Source organism: Ovis canadensis, chromosome 3, assembly GCF_042477335.2.
Source record: "Ovis canadensis isolate MfBH-ARS-UI-01 breed Bighorn chromosome 3, ARS-UI_OviCan_v2, whole genome shotgun sequence".
Lineage (NCBI taxonomy): Eukaryota > Metazoa > Chordata > Mammalia > Artiodactyla > Bovidae > Ovis > Ovis canadensis.
Genome location: NC_091247.1, coordinates 144,999,425 through 145,012,360, shown reverse-complemented (window position 1 = coordinate 145,012,360; position 12,936 = coordinate 144,999,425). Strand labels below are relative to the sequence as shown.

The following is a 12,936-nucleotide window of genomic DNA, read 5'->3' as shown; positions in this document are numbered from 1 at the left end:
GGAAATCCTAGCGTTGGTCTGAGGAAGTGGGTGGGATTGGTTGAGGTGAAGTGGGGAGCTAGCAGCTGTGCTCAACCTGGAGCGCAGAAAAGGGTCGGGACTCTATGAAAGTAGCTCCACGAAAGAGGAAGCCCGAGCCAGCTCCCCAGCAGCCCGAGGCCACGGGGCCATGCTCTCCAGCTGGCTGAGGCGGCTGCCCCCACCCAAGCCCGCTGACGGAAGTGCCGTCTCTCTCCTGATAGGAGGAGGATGACCCAGCAGATCGGCAAGCGGCCAAGAGGAGCTCCCCACTGCCTTCTTCTCCTCTTAGCACGAGTGACAGTGTGGTATGCCCCCTGACCTCTCTTCCTCCTCCGGAACGAAACCATGACTGGACATGACAATAAGGAACTCGTCCTTGCCTGAACCTGTAAGTAGGCATTCCTCGTCAGCAGACACAGCGCCAAGGTAAAACACTCACCTCAGGCTGGCGAGCTGGTCCCCCGCCATGAAAGATACACCGCTTGTTCTTAAGGCATCCACCGGGAGACTTTATTCAGACAAAGCATCTGGCGGGGGGTTCGCGGGGTGGGGGGCGGGGGGTTCCCACTTAAAGACATAAGCTCCTCATCTAGTTTTGTTTGACAGCCTCAGCAGACGACAGGCAAGATTTGCAGATTTTTCTTAGCCTACTTCCTCCTAAAATTTTGTCTGTGGTTAATCATGCTCTGCAAGAGACAGTTTCATCCTGGAGGCTAACATTCTATGACTCCACCAAAGGTCCAGGACTTCTGAGCCTGCCGTAACCAGACACAAGCCCAAAACCAAAACAGTTACACGTTAGGTGAGGGACTTGGTGAAGTCAGCTCAGCGCCAGGTTTGTTCCCCACAGGTCTTAAGTCAAAACAGCCTGCCTGTCTTGGGCACGATGTTTTAATTTCCATCTCCATCACCCTCCTTGATGCGGCACACTACAAGCATGTAAGTGGCGTGGTGCCCAGTGCAGAGGGCGGGCAGGGAGCAGGGACTGTGCGTGTGGGCTGGCCCTGGACCTTACTGCTTCCTGGCTGACTGGCCTGGGGCAACACCTGACCCTCTAAGAAATCCTGCCCCTCATTTCATCTCCTTCCCCGAGGCAGGAACTTATCCTGCAGAGTGGTTTAAAAGGGAACAACTGGGGCTTCTCTGGTGGTTCCTCTGTTAAGACCGTATTCCACTGCAGGGGTCATGGGTTCAATCTGTGGCCAGGAAGCTAAGATCCCTTATGTCTCATGGCCGGAAAAGCAAGGTAAAAGGTGACAGCTAATGGACACCTAATGTCTGGATGGAAAGTAGATTCCTAATAAATGATGGCAGTGATTATTATTGTTGACTTTGTAAAAGGAATTAATACCCTCAAAGTACTCAGAATACTAGACTCAGGAAGTGTCCATTATTCTTTATTTTTGTGATCTAGGGAAACCCAGATGCCTTGTCACTTTGGAATCTGCATGCCTCACGGAGGTAATACTATGTATTTGGCTAACATGCCTGATTTCAGAAAAAATTTTGACAACGATTTAGCAGGTTAAATTCAGCCTATGAAAGGGAAGTGAAAGTGTATGATCTACATGTTAGAAACAGCAAAGACAGTAGGTCAGAGAAGGGACAGAGGAAGAAGAGAATATAGTTGGGAAGATAAATCAGGAAGCCGCAGCAGGACTGCAGATCTGAGCTGAGGTCCAGGCTGTAGGGAGAGCAGGGGACTGACCCAAGCGTGGCTCAGCAGGTAGAATCTACTCTATTCTGGGTGGATGAAGACAAGGGAGACATCACAGATGACCTTGTAATTTCTGTCATGGGGCAATTGAGTGAATGTTGGCCTCACTTACTGAGAAGAACAACACACTTGGGGAATAAGATCATTAGTTTAGAACTGATTTTAAATTGGATCCTTGCATAGTCTCAGAGTTTATTCAACCAGCAGCAAAGAGAGATTTCTTTCTTCTTAGCAATTTTTGTCATGGATTTTAAAACTGCTCCGAGATTTAATTAGCTTCCATCACCAAGAATAAATGCATATATGGAACATAAACACAGAATCTTTTTCTTCTGATACCAATATATCAAGTGACTAAGTCCACAGTTATACAACAGTTAGAAGTCATGACAAAGAAAACAGAATGTTGACATATGACTCATAGGTTAAACTGGTGAACATCAGAGAAATAGGAGCAATTTGTAGTTCTCCATTTTCATTTATTTAAATCTATTTCAGAGATTCAACAACAAAATGTGTTAAGGAAAGAAAAAGCCTAAAGGAGAAAGAAAGGAAGGCAAGGAGAAGTAACGAGTAGCGTGATTTTTGTGAATGATAATTTGGAAAAATATTTAAAAGTCTACCATTTTACTGGTAGAATGGAACAGTGATGCACAACTGACATACGAAACAAATGATGCTGTTTGGGACACTCGTTATCTTTACAAAGCAAGTGTCTTTAGGAAGAGAGTCTAACCGGAAGCCACTTTTCACAGTGCTATTTTCAGTCATTTTCATATCTTCATTAAGATGTTTCAAATCCTTTTTCAGTGATAGAAGTGATGCCCTAACATAAGGCTGTAACCGCATTTCCAGCACTGAATTATAATCCTCTGCTTCTGTGTTTCTCCCTGACTGACAGGGAGCTCCTGAACAAGGAGACTATATTTTACTCAACCTTGTACCCACTGGTGTCAGGCACTGCACCCGGTTCTGGAGGCACTGATCGAGATTTATCTTTAAAAAAGGAAGGAAAGAGTAGCACGCGTCAAAAATATTAAGCAATTTCTACCTTCCAAAAGAAGACAATTTCATGGTCAGGAATTTTGCAGTTAATATTAATTAAATGCAGTTAATATTTAAATATCTAATATTTAAGATATTAGAACTTGCTTCTATAAATGTGGTATGACCACGTTTCAGATTGCTTTGAAAATAAATTACTGCATCCATAATCTTCCATGCATACGGATGAAAGGCGAGCATTTTGGTTTCAGCAAATGTTACCATTCTTAGAATTAACATATAACATCACTTAAAAGCATGCATTAAAAAAATAAGTTTTATTTTATTGAAGTATAGTTGATTTAAAATATTGTATTAACTTTTTTATACAAGTGATTCAGTTATACATATATATATACATTCTTTTTCATATTCTTTTCCAGTACAGTTTATCACAGAATATTGAATATAGTAGTATACAGTAGGGTCTTCCTTTTTATCCATTCTGTATATAATAGTTTGCATCTGCTAATCCCAAATTTCCAATCCATCCCTCCCCACACCCCACCCTGTTGCAACTGCAAGTCTGTTCTCTATGTCTGTGAGTCTCTTTTTGTTTCACAGTTTGTTGGTGTCATATTTTAGATTCCATATATAAGGGATACTGTATGGTATTTGTCCTTGTGTTTCTGACTTCACTTAGCATGACAATCTCTAGGTCCATCCATGGTTCTGTAAATGCCATTATATCATTCTTTTTATGGCTGAGTAGTATTCCATTCTGTATCTGTACCACATCTTTTTTTTTTAATTGAAGGATAATTGCTTGACTGAATTTTGTTGTTTTCTGTCAAACCTCAACATGAATCAGCCATAGGTATACATATATCCTCTCCCTTTTGAACCTCCCTCCCATCTCCTTTCGCATCCTACCCCTCTAGGTTGATACAGAGCCCCAGTTTGAGTTTCCCGAGCCATATAGCAAATTCCCGTTGGCTATCTATTTTACATATGGTAATATAAGTTTCCATGTTACTCTTTCCATACATCTCACCCTCTCCTCCCTTCTCCCCATGTCCATAAGTCTGTTCTCTACATCTGTTTCTCCACTGCGGCCCTGTAAATAAATTCTTCAGAACCATTTCCCTAGATTCCATATATGTGCGTTAGAATATGATATTTATCTTTCTCTTTCTGACTCACTTCACTCTGTATAATGGGTTCTAGGCTCATCCACCTCATCAGAACGGACTCAAATGCATTCCTTTTTATGGCTGGGTAGTATTCCATTGTGTATCTGTACCCCTCTTCTTTATCCATTCATCTGTCAATGGACATTTAGGTTTTTCCATGCCTTGCCTATTGTGAATAGTGCTGCTGTGAACACTGGAGTGCATGTATCTTTTTAAACCATAGTTTTATCTGCATGTATGCCCAGGAATGAGATTGTTGAATCATATGGTAGTGACTGCACCAGCTTACATTCCCAAAATACCCAGATATTTTTAAACTGACGGTGTTGTGAATAGCCCCCTCCAATGTAACAACTTGAAAGTAAAAGCCATTTTAAAGAGAAAATTTTCAAACACAGATGATGAATGTGAAAGGTAAAAGAGGACTCTCTGCCAGCCTCTCTGGGTGAGAAAAAAAATGATACTCCTAGCATTTTGCAGGTCTAGAATATAGCTTCTTTATTTGCGTAGTTTATGCCAACATGGATCGTGGAAAGGAAATTTTGTTGTCACCAATAAATAGTTAAGTCAACTGACTCCTGAACATCTCAAAATGAGTGTCTTCGAGAGCTGGCCTGGGTTTGAACAAAAGTGCTCTTACAGATATGGTGACCTGGTGAACGTCAGTGAAGTGGAAGTGGAATATTATTCAGCCTATGAAAAGGAAATCCTGTTACCTACATCAACATGGATGAACCTTGGGGATGTTATATTAGGTGAAATAAGCCAGACACAAAAAGACAAATACTATGTGATTCCATTTCTATGAGATGTCTGAAAGTTAAGTGAAAGTCACTTAGTCATGTCCAACTCTTTGTGACCCCATGGACTATACAGTCCATGGAGTTCTCCAGGCCAGAATACTGGAGTGGGTAGCCCTTCCCTTCTCCAGGGGATCTTCCCAATCCAGGGATTGAACTGGGGTCTCCCGCATTGCAGGTGAACTCTACCAGCCGAGCCAGCAAGGAAGCCCAAGAATACTGGAGTGGGTAGCCTATCGCTTCTCCAGGGGATCTTTCTCCAGGAATCGAACTAGGGTCTCCTACCTTGCAGGCAGATTCCTTACCAGCTGAGCTACCAGGGAAGCCCATGAGGTGTCTATAGCAGCCACATTCATAGAAACAGAGAAGTAGAATGGTGGTTCCCAGGGGCTGTGAAGAGCAGCAAATGAAAGGTACGGTTTAATGGATAGAGTTTTTCAGATCTCTAAGACAAAAAAGTTCTAGAGGTCTGTTTCACAACAGTGTGAATATACTTCGCAGTACTGCACTGTACGCTTGCAAATGGTTGAGATGGTGATAAGAGCGAGGGGGAGAGAGGATGGGGGAAGGAGAAACACTGGATCCAGAAAACTAAGTCTGTAATCTTCTAATAAAGTTTACTACCATTTAAAGGTAAAGAATATTGCTAAATAATTCAAGGTGCAATTCTTCTAGTGTATTAAATTATTCTTTGTGAAAAGGGTTTATAACCTTTTCTTTTTCCTGAAATTTATGGACCATATCTCTGGGACTAGGGGACCAAGACTCAGGAGGCCAAGTCCTTGGTCCAAGCTCCATGGTTAGCCACTTAAAAATCTATTTTTACACTGCTAATTTTATTAGGATAACTTAGTAATTATTTTGTATTACTAAAGCATGGATGTATGTATACTAATTCCTAGAATAAATTGAGCATAGACTAATTGCTAAGCACTCTGCTTAGCCTTTGGCCTATTCAGTCTCCACAAGTGGAACTGGGCCAGAGAGGTTAGTAATTTTCCCAAAGTCACTCAGCTCACAGATTACAAACTTCAGACTCTGAACTCATTTCTTTGGCCTACAAAGGCCATGCTCTGAACTATGAAGCTACACTGGAGCAGAATAGAGAAATTGCATAAAACATAAAAATTCTAAAGAAGGTTTGCAGAAAAGTTAAGGCAATCCTGACAGAATGAGGTCTTCATAAATTCCATTCCTCTCCCATCCTGGTGAAACCACCAATTGGGCTCTTGTCAACCTGTAAGCTCCCAAATTACAGCAACTCTGGCCTTGCTCCTCTAAAATACAAAAGCTTGCATGTACTGAATTAGTGCAGAAATTAGTTCAGTTACTAAATTCAACTCACGAGAAGTTTTGATCCTGTCTCAAAATTCTGAACATACTCTCAGAGAAGACTTTATGCCACCAAAGAAACAAATTATTCTTGTGCTTGAAAGTGCTAAATGCAAATGATTTGAGGAGAAATGATCAAAAATGTATACTGTTTCAAGTCATACAAGTGAAGAAAACACATAAGAGTTTTGGTTTGCCAAATCTGGTCCTCTTTTTTAAGGTGGCCAGTCACTGATTTGTACACAGACACACGCCATGCCAGCTGGCTGAAATAAGTGCATTTATAAGTATTTAGTGGGTTGATTTCTAGCCTGTCTGAAACACTCCATTCCAATAAGATAAGAAAAGTAAAGTGTTCCTTAAAAGAGAAACTGTAGATAAAACAACGGCTCATATAAAGATAAGTCTAAATTAATCTGCCACCAGACCTATTAAAAATTTTTACTGTTAAAGATCATTTCTGCCATTATATTCAGAATATTTTTACTAAATTATAATATTGGGCTTTTGTGATTTTGCTTTTAAATAAATTATGGTTTAAAACAAATTATAAATGTGTAACAGCACATTAACAGAAACAGAAAGGCAAAACTCCAATCTGACTAAATATTATTTTTGCCTACTCTGTACCTGTACCTATGTGGCTGAAACAGACTAGAGAAAAACCAAACACCCCTATTGAGCATGGACTGTAGCCTGCCAGGCTCCTCTGTACATGGGATTTCCCAGGAGTAGGTTGCCATTTCCTTCTCCCGGGGATCTTCCTAATCCAGAGATTGAACCCATGTCTCCTACATTGCAGGTGGATTCTTTACCATCTGAGCTACCAGAGAAGCCCATCCAAGTAAGGGCTCCTAGCTTTGAGTGGGGCCCCATGCTATCGAGTAGACAGCCTCCTCATCCGCCAGATGACTATTTCATGCCTTCTTTTCCATCGACAATGCAGAAGACCCCAGTTTGGGAAGCCCCCAGATCTTCCTGGGTTGGGAAGACCTGCTGGAGAAGGGAAAGGCTGCCTACTCCAGTATTCTGGCCTGGAGAATTCCAGGGCCTGTATAGTCCCTGGGGGTGGCAAACAGTCATGAGTGACTTTGACTTCACTTTCACTTCCCCATCCTCAGACCTTTAATACCACCCTCCCCAGGTTCACTCTCAGCTGGTGACCTGGACCCTGCTGCCTAGTTCCCTGAGAAAAGAGCAGTCAGGAAAACCCCTACCCGTGGCACCTTCACCACATCCTGTGTCTTTCCTGGCATTTCTTTGGTTGAATGTCCACTGTCCTATCCAAGGCCAGCCTCTCCACTTGGGCCCTAGAGGCCAGTCCTTTCACCAACTCAAGGGAATGGCTCCAGAATTCTCTCCCATTCCTCCTGCAGCATCTTGTTCCATTTATGGAATCATTCCTGTAAGCGTACAAACACGCTACTGTTGTTCCCATCTTAAAAGAAACAAAATTTCTCTTCCCCCACTTCCCCTCATCTTTAGTTTCCCTTTACTTACAGTTTAACTCCTCCAGGGTGGCATTGCCACTAATTCTCCCCTCATTCTCTTAACCACTATAATCAGCAGTTGTCCCCAACACTGTCTAGGTCACCCAATGTCCTGCCAGTGGTCAAACATCCCACTTGACTTATCACCTATCTCTGACTGAGACCATCCTTCCTCCCTTGAAACACGTTTTCCTCTTGGCTTTCAGGACCTCATACTTTCTTCTTGCTGCCACTGACTCTTTCTTCTCAGGCTCTTTCCAGGTTCCTTCTCCTCCTCCTGACCTCCCAGGAATTCTCAGACCTCGTTTCTTCAGTAGCTTCACCATCTCCATTGGCAACAGCATCTAAACCCAACCCAAATGCTCTCTCTAGTCTAGTCCTTTCTGCCCAGTGCCAAATCCCCACCCTACACCTGACTTTAGATGTGTGAAGTCAGGAATCTCAAAGGGAACAAGCCATCCACCCCCAAACCTGTTTCTCCTAGAGATTCTCCATCTCAGTAACTTCATCCCTCTTGTGCTCAGGCCAAGAGCCTTGGAGCTAGCTTTGTATTCCCTTCTCTCACATCCCATCCTCTCTCCACAGGCAAATCCTGTCACCTCTGCTTTCAAAATATATCCAGAATCTGACTCTTTCTCATTCCTTGGCTAATGTCACTGGCTTAAGCCTCAACTCCTGCATTACTTGGTAACTTCCTTAATTGGTCTTCCTGCTTTCCCTCACATCCCAGTCTTATTAAGGTGGGTGTTAATTTTCTGCTCAAGCCCCTCATCATGGCTTTCAAATAACCCGCCCAAGTCCTTTCAATGACCCTTAATCTGCCCCCTCCCTGACTTTTTGGGTTTTTCTGGCCCTACAACGTAGCTTATGGTATCTTAGTTCTCCAGGATCCCACCAGGAATGGAACCCAAGCCCTCACTGGCACCCGCAGCATGAAAGTACGGAGTCCTAACTAACCACTGGATGGCCAGGGAATTCCCATCTGTCAGGTATAGTTCGGGCTGAGGCAGAAAAGGAGACGACCTCAACAGAGGTAGGTTACCTCCCTTCAGGCAAGGAGGGGTGACAGCCGGCCTAAGGACCAGGCTGAGTATGAGAGGGATCAGGGAGGCTTCATATTTAAAGGGAGGTTTGTGGAAGCGATAAGGGAAATGTTAGTCGGGCAGTACGTTTTCAGTAATCTTCAGTTGAGATGGCATTTGTAGTTGAACAGGCAGTGGGAGGTTTTGGGCAGGGGGTGATAAGTCCCGGAGCATCAGGGCAAGACTTAAAGTTTGGTGTTTTCCCCGAAGTTAGATGATTCAGCAAGGGCCTTTGAGACCATTGTTTTCTTTTCTAGGCCCAAGGACTCCCTCACCATCTGCCTCTCTTTCTTCTCTGTGTGAAGAAAGTCCATCTCCTTTATGTTCCTCCCTTGTTCTCTCCAGCCCAGTCACATTCATTTCCTTGTTCTCTCTGCTTGGTGTTCCTCCCACCGGATTTCCACAAGGTTTGCTCTATCCCGCCCACCCCCCCCCTCAACTTCTCAAGGCAGCCTCCTCCAGACCAAGGTTGTTTACTTCCATTGCACTGTTTATGCAGGATCTCTGTAACAAAAGACAATAACAAGAGAAAAGTTATAAATTAGCCTTTCTAAAGAAATTAAGACCCAAAGGGAGGATTCTTGCAGATGTTCAGTCACCCAGTCTATTTGACTGTTTGCGACCCCATGGATTGCAGCATGCCAGGCTTCCCTGTCATTCACTATCTCCCAGAGTTTGTTCAAACTCAGATCCATTGAATAGGCCTGAATGTTTTCAAACTGGATTTGAAGATCAATAGGACAAAGGGTGAGAGTTAAGGGCAGTGAACTGACGGAACTTAGCAAGCCCCGTTTATTGGAATTCCTCGGAGTCCCTTTGTCTTCAGAGATAAGGATGCTGTGTATGTGTGGGACACTCAGTCATGTCCAACTCTTTTCCATCCCATGGACTGTAGCCCCCAGGCTACTCTGTCTGTGGAATTCTCCAGGCAAAAATACTGAAGTAGATGGCCATTCCCTTCAACAGGGGGTCTTCTCAGGGATCTGCATTGCAGGCAGCTTGTTTACCATCTAAGCTATCCGGGAAGTCCAAGGATGCTCCTTTCTTAAATGGAGAGAGCTTCTCCCCCACAGGGTCTTAAGACTTGCTTCAGGGTGGGGTGGGGAAGGGTGGGGGTGGTGGTCAGAGTCTTTTAAGTACCTGCTGTTTCTCACATTCTTTCAGCTTAAAATATTTAACATGTCAAGGTGCTGCATTCTAGGGTAGAGCGTCATGAACCCTGTCACCACCCTATTTAAAATTCCAACCCACAGTCCTTACATTCGCCCCATCCAGCAATCATGTTCCTATTCTCATTTATCTAACATATTATGTCACTTGCTCTTTAGTTGCCTGCCTCCCCCAACACAAGGATCAACTCAAAGGCAAGGTTTTGGGGTGTTTTTTTCCCCCACATATTATTCAGTGATTTCTCCCCAGCAGTTTGTACAGTGCTTACCACAATTATTTTGAATGAATGAGGGAAAGAAAGACAATAAAATGAGCCACGACTAATGATACAGATATATTTTACTATCCACGGCAGTGTACCTGGTACTTGGATCTATTTTCTCATTAAGCCCATGCCCTCTATGTAGTGGTTATTACTATCCTTATTTCATAGATGAGAAAATTGCTGCGTCACAGAGGAGTTAAGTGACTCCCAAAGTGAAAGAATCAAGTTTCAAACCCAAGTCTGTTTGGCCCCAAAGTCAGACATCGGGCAGTTCACTTTATTTCACAGCATCATCGCTCTGGCTCCAGTCCTCTCTGTCAAAAGACATGCAATTACCACATCACAAATCAAGATCAAGGTTTCTGAGTGATCCCCAGATGGGATATCAGGGCCAAACCCAGGGCTTGCAACAATTTGGATGATTTACCAGGTTTTTTGCAGTTTACCATTGGTTCTTAGTGGCGTTTGTATTTTTTCCAGAGCCTTCAATAAAAATGGAAGTTGACTCTTTCAAAAGGAAAAAAGAGAATAAAATATTTCAGAAAGATATAGAATATCTGCAGAGAATATTTCTGGTAGAATAGACAAGAAGGTGTGATAGTATTGTTTCTAGAAAGAAGAGCAAGGGATTAGGGAACAAGAAAGGGAGGAAAACTTACTTCTCACTCATACACCTTTTGAACTTTTGCACCCTGTGCATTAAGTAGCTTCTAGAAACAAGCAAAATGGTATAAGGATGACAGTGAGGACAGTGTGCCCTGTCGGACTTCCCCCGCAGAGGGCCGTGAAGATGGCCACCTGCACTCAGGTGTGATCCATCCTGTGCTGACCCATCGAGGTGACTTAATCATTTCAGCTCTCCCAGGCCCTCAGTTTCGCCATCTGCAAAGTGAAGAGAATGTGAGCTTGCCTTACTTTGTAAACCAAGATTTATTGTGAGATAGCACATTTTAAGTGTAAAACATTATACATGCATAGTGCTCATTATCTTTTAGGGAAAAGCTGGGTGAGAAAGCCAGCTCACTGAGCTATAGAACATGAAATGGGGCCAGAACAGCAATTGTAACTGTCTCCATATATCATAATAAGTTCTTGGAAGTAAGAAAATCTGTGGGAAATAATCTGTTGCTTGGTCTCAAAAAAAATTCATTTTGAATTTAAAGAGTACAAGTGAGATTAGCATTTGCATTATTACAGCTCCTCTGTTCTCTGGTCTTGGGATGATTATGTGAATTTTAGTCATCCTCTAAATTGTTCTTTTATTCTCACCATGTACACACTAGCTGGGATTTAGAGAACTGGAAAGATCTGCAACTCATTTACAGAATTGCTAGACTCAAAATAATGGCAAGTTTTCAAAGTTCTATCACAAATTACTCTGAATTTTAAAATACTAAAGTTAGATTTGCAACTCATTTGTAGAATAGCTAGAATCAAATAATGGCACATTTTCAAAGTGATGTCGCAAGCCACTCTGAAGTTTAAAATACAAAAGTTATCAGTTGGGTTCTAGGTACAGCCCTGCCTTGAGACACAATAATGATTGTAATTAAATTCATGGGGAAAGTGTGAAATAATTTGATTTGTGGCTATAGAAAACAGGATAAAAACAAAGTATAATGTGTGAGATTAATTTTTAAGCCATACATTGAGCAGTCAGTGAAGTCAAGTAGTGTTTTTCAAGAAAAGATACACGCATCACTTAATAGCCCAATTTACCTGAAACATAGAATTTAAAAAAAAAAATCTAGGGATGAAGGACATTATTTCAGCATTATTTTGGAATCTGTTACTCTTGTTCATTAGTTATCTTACACCATTTAAAGCAATGGAGAGATACCATATCCTAAAGTGTTTGACATACTTTAAAAGGTTCGCTATTGGGAGCCTTCTAAAACTTCACTTCCTCTTTTTTGTTTTCTTTTTTCTGATTTATTTCTTCCTTCTCTTTCCCCTTGGCATCTGTAGAAGTGATACTCCTCCTCTTCCAAGTCAGATCCTTCCCAAACAAAACAAAGCTCTGAGCTTATCTAATCAATCAGAGAAGCACTTCCCACTTCCCTTTCCTGTCACCTGCTGGTTTCCAGTGGAGCAGGAGAGGAGGCTTTGCTACTCTGTTTACCAGAGGCCTGTGGCTGAGACCCCTTGCTTTCTGCAGCTGCGGAATGGTCTATCCTTCCACCCACAGGAGGTGGGAGGAGCAAGGGAAGTGATTTGAAAGTGGCTTGTAAACTCTAATGCCAGCATACAAACATTCAGGATTCTGACTTTAAAAAATTAATTAGAAAAGGGACTGGTCTTCCTCTCATCATTTCTCTTATCTCTCTTCTGCTTCCAGTCCCCTGTCTTTCCCCCTTTCCCCTTCTAATAGCTTTCCCAGCTGTGAACAAACCACACAAATAAGGGTGATAAGAACCCAGAATTTGAATTGTTAAAATGAAACAAAGCAAGAGTCAACAGAGTCAATAGACATTATACCCAAATTACTTAGAAATGTGAAATGAAAGAAAGCAAGCTAAGAGCCAAATTTCAGGAAGAAGCTGTAGTTTGATTTACTTACCAGTTTGTTTCCGTATTTGCCCAGTTCTTAAAGCTCCGGTCATTAGTCTTCCACTTCCTAACGCAAGAAAGTGCTGATTTGTGTCATTTGCTCCAGATGCCACCGGAAATGGCCTCTTCTCCCCAGACGCTGGCTCACAGACGGAGCAGCCCCCAGAGGTGAATTTATCTGCCTTGAGCCCAGGTTCTGGGCTCTCCCACCTGACGCTTCAACGTCCAGCAGAGAAAGGAGTCTCTCTAGGGAAAAAAGATCTAGGACCAACTGAGAAGTACATTTCTAAATCACCAGTTACTTTAATGAGTAAGTACTTTCAGTTTTCCCA

At 42.5% G+C, this 12,936-nt stretch overlaps 1 protein-coding gene and 2 long non-coding RNA genes across 31 annotated transcripts in view; 1 reads left to right on the top strand and 2 right to left on the bottom strand.

Moving 5' to 3' along the window:
• The window catches only part of PCED1B (PC-esterase domain containing 1B), a 209,383-nt gene that overhangs the window by 122,796 nt on the left and 73,651 nt on the right, over positions 1 to 12,936 (top strand). For 12 of the 29 annotated variants that reach the window (XR_011255251.1, XR_011255248.1, XR_011255250.1 and 9 more), the window contains 2 exons: positions 243 to 409; positions 12,711 to 12,914. The gene's annotated coding sequence lies outside the window, so the exon portion shown is untranslated. Of the gene's footprint in view, positions 1 to 242; positions 448 to 871; positions 961 to 1,435; positions 1,483 to 8,416; positions 9,027 to 12,710; positions 12,915 to 12,936 lie in introns of those variants that run through there. The other 17 variants (XR_011255252.1, XM_069580936.1, XM_069580940.1 and 14 more) reach the window with 8 other exon arrangements.
• Positions 4,388 to 12,705, bottom strand: LOC138435834 (uncharacterized). Its single transcript, XR_011255267.1, has 3 exons — positions 12,615 to 12,705; positions 10,714 to 10,936; positions 4,388 to 9,123 (listed from the first exon to the last, which is right to left on the bottom strand). It is a non-coding gene; the product is annotated as an uncharacterized lncRNA (long non-coding RNA).
• On the bottom strand, positions 10,111 to 10,567 carry LOC138435835 (uncharacterized). The gene is made up of 2 exons (XR_011255268.1): positions 10,482 to 10,567; positions 10,111 to 10,368 (listed from the first exon to the last, which is right to left on the bottom strand). It is a non-coding gene; the product is annotated as an uncharacterized lncRNA (long non-coding RNA).